Source organism: Stenella coeruleoalba, assembly GCF_951394435.1.
Source record: "Stenella coeruleoalba genome assembly, chromosome: 20".
NCBI classification, from domain to species: Eukaryota; Metazoa; Chordata; class Mammalia; order Artiodactyla; family Delphinidae; genus Stenella; species Stenella coeruleoalba.
In genome coordinates, this window is record NC_137166.1 from 57,867,546 (window position 1) to 57,874,400 (window position 6,855).

The following is a 6,855-nucleotide window of genomic DNA, read 5'->3' on the forward strand; positions in this document are numbered from 1 at the left end:
TGAGCATGCAAGCCACACCTAGAGAGCCCACGTGCTGCAACTACAACAACAGAAGGGGCCTGTTATGAGTGACAAATGATATTCCTGTCACTCAGGAAATTCCAAGGGTTTTAGAAGCTCTGCCAGGATCTGGGGACAAAGGCCAATTAAATTTCTCATTATACCACATTATTGGGTTAGTATTAAAGCAGGATATGATGTGCATCCAAAGCCATCTGCTAAGAAATTGCAAAGACAGAAAAATAACCAAAAAAGCCTCACTCCCTTATATAGACAAGCACATAGAACCCATTATTTACATGTTTTCAAGATAAATATAACTAGTCTTCAAGTAACAGGACTTGACAGCATTGTGAAAGATGAAATAAAATGGAGTCGCTTATGTCAAGGGGTTTTTAAATGGAGCTGAGAGGCCATTAAAGAAGTGGGTCTTACGCACGTCCTCACCAGGTGAACTGGAATGGGCCAAACCACAAGTGTTTCAAGAACTCTGCAAAAGTACCTTGCTCCAGTAACATTTTTGCTTAGTGACACCTTTAGCAACCAAACATGCTTAGCCAAGACTAGCTTTCTGCCGCCAGCAGCAATCAAAATACTTTGAATTATGTAGACATTCCGCTTTTTGTCTTTAAAAACCCGACTTTCACTCCCTAGTAGGACACTATTTGGGTTGCTACCCGAATCTGTGTATCTTGAGTTGCAATTCTTTGACCCAAATAAACGCTTCTGCTTGATTTTGCCTCAATATTTTCTGGTTGACGGCATCATTTGTCACAGATAGTTTATCCTAACTATACCTGGTAATTGGGGTGACCATCTGTGTTAGCAAATTGGCTTTATCTAGAGGAAAGACAAACTACTTTGGGAAGTTTTTTCAAATTGGAACAAGAAACCCACCGAGGTTAGGCTCCTACCCTCCCTCGGGTACCGGGAGATAGGTGAGCTAGCTCCCTTGCTGTTTGCATTTCAAGAAGCTGGGTCTAAAGATGTTTCCATTTTAAAGAATGGCTCCTAGGTTCTTAAGAGACTATTCTGGGTCATGAATCTGAAAAACAAAAAAGCCCAACTGACAAAAGTCTTATCTAGTATTCAAGTGGATGCATTTTAAAGAGATAAGGAAGTGCTTAGAAGTTCTCTAAGCTAAATGCTCTGACAGAAGACAAGGGAGAATCTCCCCATTTTCAACAGGAAGAATTAAGCCTCATATTTAATTTGTATTTCACACATGGGGAAACAGTGTAATTGACATTACAGTGTAATAGTTGTGGATTGAAACACAGTGTAATAGACATGGATCTGCCTAACAAAATACCCTTCGCTAAAAATTCAGGGAGGCAGTCAGAGTCCAAATGGCATTTGGAATCCTCTTCATACGAAGTATAGAGAGAGGGCCATTGGTTAATCAGATTTTTATCTCTTTTTTGTCTTGAAAATTAAAAGTATTACAGTGCCCACTTAGGGAACTATGGCTTTATAAGCTTAAAACTTCCTCACTAGGGAATCCGCCTAAACCCTGTCCCTCTTTGTCCTGTTTGTAGCCCTCTCTTCCATTCTTTTGCTTCCCTCTACAGTATTCTTAGTTGGCTGAAATACCTCAGTGTCCCTTGAGTTTGCAACTTCCTTGTGAAGGAGACACATTCCTGGATAATGGATGTTCAGCCTGGTTGTGTTCAAATTTCTGACATTGTCAGACTTCTCAGATTCCAGATGGGAAAAGAAAAGTCTGTTAAATCATTCATTTTTCTCCTGTGCATACACAGTTCCACGGATTAGTCACTCCATCTTTTGATTGAGCCAAGAGTTGCAAAACATGGTTTGAAAAAAGTCTGCTAGACCTGAATGAAATAGATTTGGAGATTAACAAAACTCATTTAAAAAGGAAACAATGGGACTTCCCTCGTGGCACAGTGGTTAAGAATCTTCCTGCCAATGCAGGAGACATGGGTTCGAGCCCTGGTCCGGGAAGATATCACATGCCATGGAGCAACTAAGCCCATGTGATACAAGTACTGAGCCTGTGCTCTAGAGCCCGCGAACCACAACTACTGAGCCCACCACAACTACTGAAGTCTGTGCGCCTAAAGCCTGTGCTCTGCAACAAGAGAAGCCACCACAATGAGAAGCCCGCGCACCACAAGGAAGAGTAGCCCCTGCTCACTGCAACTAGAGGAACCCTGTGCACAACGAAGACCCAATGCAGCCAAAAAAATGATAAATAAATAAATGTAAAAAAAAAAAACTTGTGAAAAGTACTTATTGATAATATCTTGAAAAAAATTGTCCTAACATAGGATGAAAGAAAGATAACCATTAATCTTCTAATGCTTTACAGAGGTTTGGCTCTTTCTTTTTATTTATTTATTTATCCTTTATTGAAGTACAGTTAGTTTACAGTGTTGTGTGGTTCTGCTCTTTATATTGCTACATAAAATCTTGGTGAAAGGTGTTTTTGAAGGAAAAATTGTTGAACTGTGATTTTGAATAATGGCCTTGACTTTTAGATTACTAGATAAGAAGAAGAAGGAGAGCCTCAGAGATTTGCTTTCAAGAGGCTTTAGACATTTGATTTGTGTATGTAGATGTTTACAAATTATATGTTTTTAAAATTTGTATAATGTCCTTATCAATTTGGCTTTTTGAACAAATTAAATTGATTGAATAATTTTATTTGTGAAATGGAATTACATCTTCTTGCTGATTTTATCACCATGTAAAAAAATGTCATCACAGTACTGTAGTTTAATAAGACCTAGGATTTAATTTCTAATGATTTCGAATTTATAAGTTGCGTACATTGGATTTATGGGTCAGCTAAGTTATTATTTCCACAAATTATTATTTCTTTTTGCTTGTTTGTTTTTTGGTCGTGCTGCACAGCATACGGGACCTTAGTTCTCCAACCAAGGATTGAACCCGTGCCCCCTGCACTAGAAGTGCAGAGTCCTAACCACTGTACCACCAGGGAAGTCCCTCTACAAATTATTCTGTCTCCTTAGTTCAGAGTCTGGACATGAAGTATCCTTTATTGTGTCTCAGCCCCTTCTGTCTTTCCTGAGTGTTCACACAGCTTCCCAGCACCAACCCTTCACAGGCACTTTTCTCTCTCACTGGAATATTCTTCCCAAAACTCAACATATAGTAAATTATTGCAGAATATTTTTTTCATACACAGAAATACATTCTTAAGGTATCTTTTCTTGAGCCTTCAGACTAGGTCAAGTCCAGTAGTTGTATTTTGTCATAATCACCTAAACTTGATCTCCCAGCATTTACAGTAATTTAAGTTGTGTAATAATTTGTATAGATGTATGCTTAAAGACTGTGTCCTGGCTGAACTATCTTTTTTTTTTAAACCAAAGCTAAGATACCACCAAGTGTAAAACAGACCATTATTTTATAGACATTTCAGAAAGAAAAGTGCTGTGATAAGGTGCCTTAATGATAGTTTTATATGATACAGAAGTCAGTCATGGAGTCCTTTGTTACTTTCAAATTGCTTACATTCTGAAGGATTTGGCAACTTCTGCTGTGATTTGCCACACTCAGTTGAAGCACTAAGACTAGGATGAAGCCTATGAACTCGATGTCACAACTGCTCAGCCACAAGTATAAGATGCTATTCAGTATATGATACCTCCCAATTTTAGAGCTGTTAGAAGGAAGAAAAATGTGTGTCCTAAGGTCATTGAAATATATCGCAATCCCTGTGAGGGCTGGAGCTACTGGTCTAATTTAGGTAATTGAATTACCTAATAGTACTTGGCCCATAGTAGAGGCTTAGCCTTACCTAATGGATGAATGGACATATGAATATTTTGTAAAGAACAGAAACCGTCTGATCTTGTGACAAATTTAGAGAAAATTACCTTTGCCCCAGCAGAGGAAATAGAGCCTGGAGACAGAGTTGTTGTTATTGATGAGCACAAAGGGAAAACATTGGGGAAACATGTCTCCACAAATGTAACAGTATTTATCAGACATAACATTGGATTATCAAATAGCACCATGCAAAGAACCAAGATGCAGGAAAGCAAGTAGAAAGTGACAAAGGTGCACATCAGGATCAGGATGGTTTGGGTGGCTCTGGTCTCGGGAGAATCTGGGGCAGTGCTGGGTGATGTGAATATATCATACTTGCCTCTTGTGCCTGTAGAAGATGCTCACTGTGGAGCCATTAGACCAGGCCGTAAGGCCCAGACACACATCAGTGAACACGTTATATTTTTATATCGTGACGAGAGAACAGTTATCCCTGAGAAGGGGGTGAACCAATTTGGCACATTGATTTTTTTCTTTTTTAATATATTTTTGGCCATGCAGCGCGGCATGTGGAATCTTAATTCCCTGATCAGAGATCGAACCCGCACCCCCTGCAGTGGAAGTGAGGAGTCTTAACCACTGGACCGCCAGGGAAGTCCTTACATTGATTATTTTGAGTTCAAGGCACTTAAGAAACAGCAGGCGCAAGGACACTCTGACTCTTTTTCTTCCTTAAAGCAGGACATAGAACTCCCACGTGGATGTTATCTTCCCTAGAGAAGAAGGAAAGAAGACATTCTTATCAACCCAGAGTTGGCACCAGAGGAATCCACAAACAATACTTTACTCTATTAGTTTCCCTCCATATATTTCCCTTCCCACGGTTTGCCCCCTGCGGAAGCCTAAAACTGCTTTCCTCTCTCCTGTCATTTCTCTATGACTTTATTGTTCTTTGTTGAAGTTGCTATAAAAGCTGGAGTTCTGAGCCTCCATTTCGAGTTACTTCTAGTTTAGGTTTCTCCCACAGGGTGTCCACTGCACTCATTCATAAATTGCTTGTTTTTCTCTTATTTTTTATAAATTTATTTATTTAATTAGTTAGCTAGTTATGGCTGTGTTGGGTCTTCGTTGCTGTGCGAGGGCTTTCTCTAGTTGCGGTGAGCGGGGACTACTCTTCATTGCAGTGTGCAGGCTTCTCATTGTTGTGGCTTCTCTTGTTATGTAGCACAAGCTCTGGGCATGCAGGCTTCAGTAGTTGTGGCACGTGGGCTCAGTAGTTGTGGCTTGCGGGCTCTACAGCTCAGCTTCCGTAGGTGTGGCGTACGGGCTTAGTTGCTCCACGGCATGTGGGAATCTTCCCGGGCCAGGGTTCGAACCCGTGTCCCCTGCATTGCCAGGTGGATTCTTAACCACTGCGCCACCAGGGAAGCCCCTGTTTTTCTCTTCTTGATCCGTCTTTTTGTTACAGCCAAAAACTCAGAAGGTTCTAGAGGGAACATCATTTTCCTCTCTTACACATACTAAATATGGACATAAACTCCAAAATTCTTCTCCCATCCACCCCAATCTTAACCTCATTTGGGTCACACACAGTCTGCAGACATGGACACCAACAAAAGATTTGGCAACAGGCTCAGTTACTCTGCAAGTTTCCAAGCACTGATTGACCCAAGAAATTACACATAATTTGTAGTGTAAATACTTTGAAAGGTGGACAGTGTATGCTTTTAGATGCTAAAATTAACCCCTACCTTTTCTTTTTGAATTACAGCACGTACAACTACTGTCTTTTACAATTTTTATTCACCTCAAGAGGAAGAAAATATTTCTATTTGCTGACCCCTGGTTTTCCACACTGCCAATGACTCTGATAGACCCAGGAACTCCCTTAGTCTGAGTCAGGGAGAGGGTGTTCTGTTTTGAATTGTGGTTAAAAATATGTATCACATAAAATTTATCATTTTGTTATTTATAAGTGGCATTAAGTACATTCACATCCTCCTTGTGTAAACTCATATTAGTTTAGTCTTTAAAACAACCCTGGGTGGGGGAGGGGGGAATTCCCTGGCGGTCCAGTGGTTATGACTTGGTGCTTTCACTGCAGAGGGCCTAGGTTCAATCAGTGGTTGGGGAACTAAGATCCCACAAGCTGCGCGGCCCAAAAACAAAACAGAAAGTAAAATAAAAAAACCCTGGGATCACAACTTAGAGTCACAATTTGCCCAAAGAGAGCACCCGTCTTGATTCAGGGGTGCCATTTGTGGGGTTCAATCATGTTTATCCATCTTCCTTCTTCTTTCTAGTGGTGACAAGGTGGTGTGTGACAGCCAAAAGTGGCTAGATGATAGCACTGTAAATTCAAAGTCCTACACACCAAATCTGACGTACACATCCAGAAATCTTAGGTTCATGTGCTGGAGACCCCGGCATCTATAACTAATCTTCTCCATGTTTTTCTAAGCTTCACTTTCCCTTTTTACGCCTGGTATCTTCCCTGATCGTTCACGGAGAAATTAGATCTCAAACAGCAAGAGTCATCTTCCCACCACATAAGAAAGGAATATGCATGGGCCTGCACCCATCTTATACTTCAGCCTCCCCAGCCCCATCGTTTCAGAAAAATGTCCCTCTTTCTGTCAAAAGCCAAACATGAGGTAAAAGACATAAATGTAGGAGGAACTAGTCTTGTTTTGAGCTACAGACACTTAAAAAAATATATATATATGCACACCCCCGCCGCCGCCAAAAACAGCAGAAACCTGCACGTGGACATTAACGGTGGCTTTTTTCATAGCTACCAGGACTGGGAGGCAACCGAGATGTCACTCAGGAGTTGAACGGACACAGATGGGTACATTCATGCAAAGGAATTATTTGGTGCTAAAAATAAGTGAGCGAGCTATGGAACTGTGAGGCGAGAGAAGGGGAACCTTAAATGCATATTACTCACTGAAAGAAGGCAATCTGAAGAGGTTACATACCTTATGGTTCCAACTATGTATGACATTACAGAAAAGGCAAAAGTTTGGAGAGGGTAGAGAGATCAGTGTGTTGCGAGGTGTTGTAGGGGATCGGCGGTTGGGGGTGGGGGTGAAT

The 6,855-nt window shown here is 40.9% G+C and overlaps 1 protein-coding gene across 2 annotated transcripts in view; it reads left to right on the forward strand.

Moving 5' to 3' along the window:
- Positions 1-2,337, forward strand: part of LOC307179548 (zinc finger protein 551-like) — a 64,787-nt gene extending 62,450 nt beyond the window's left edge. For both annotated transcript variants that reach the window (XM_079908840.1, XM_079908843.1), the window contains one exon: positions 1,572-2,337. The gene's annotated coding sequence lies outside the window, so the exon portion shown is untranslated. The remainder of the gene's footprint in view (positions 1-1,571) is intronic.
- The last annotated feature ends 4,518 nt before the right edge of the window (positions 2,338-6,855 follow it).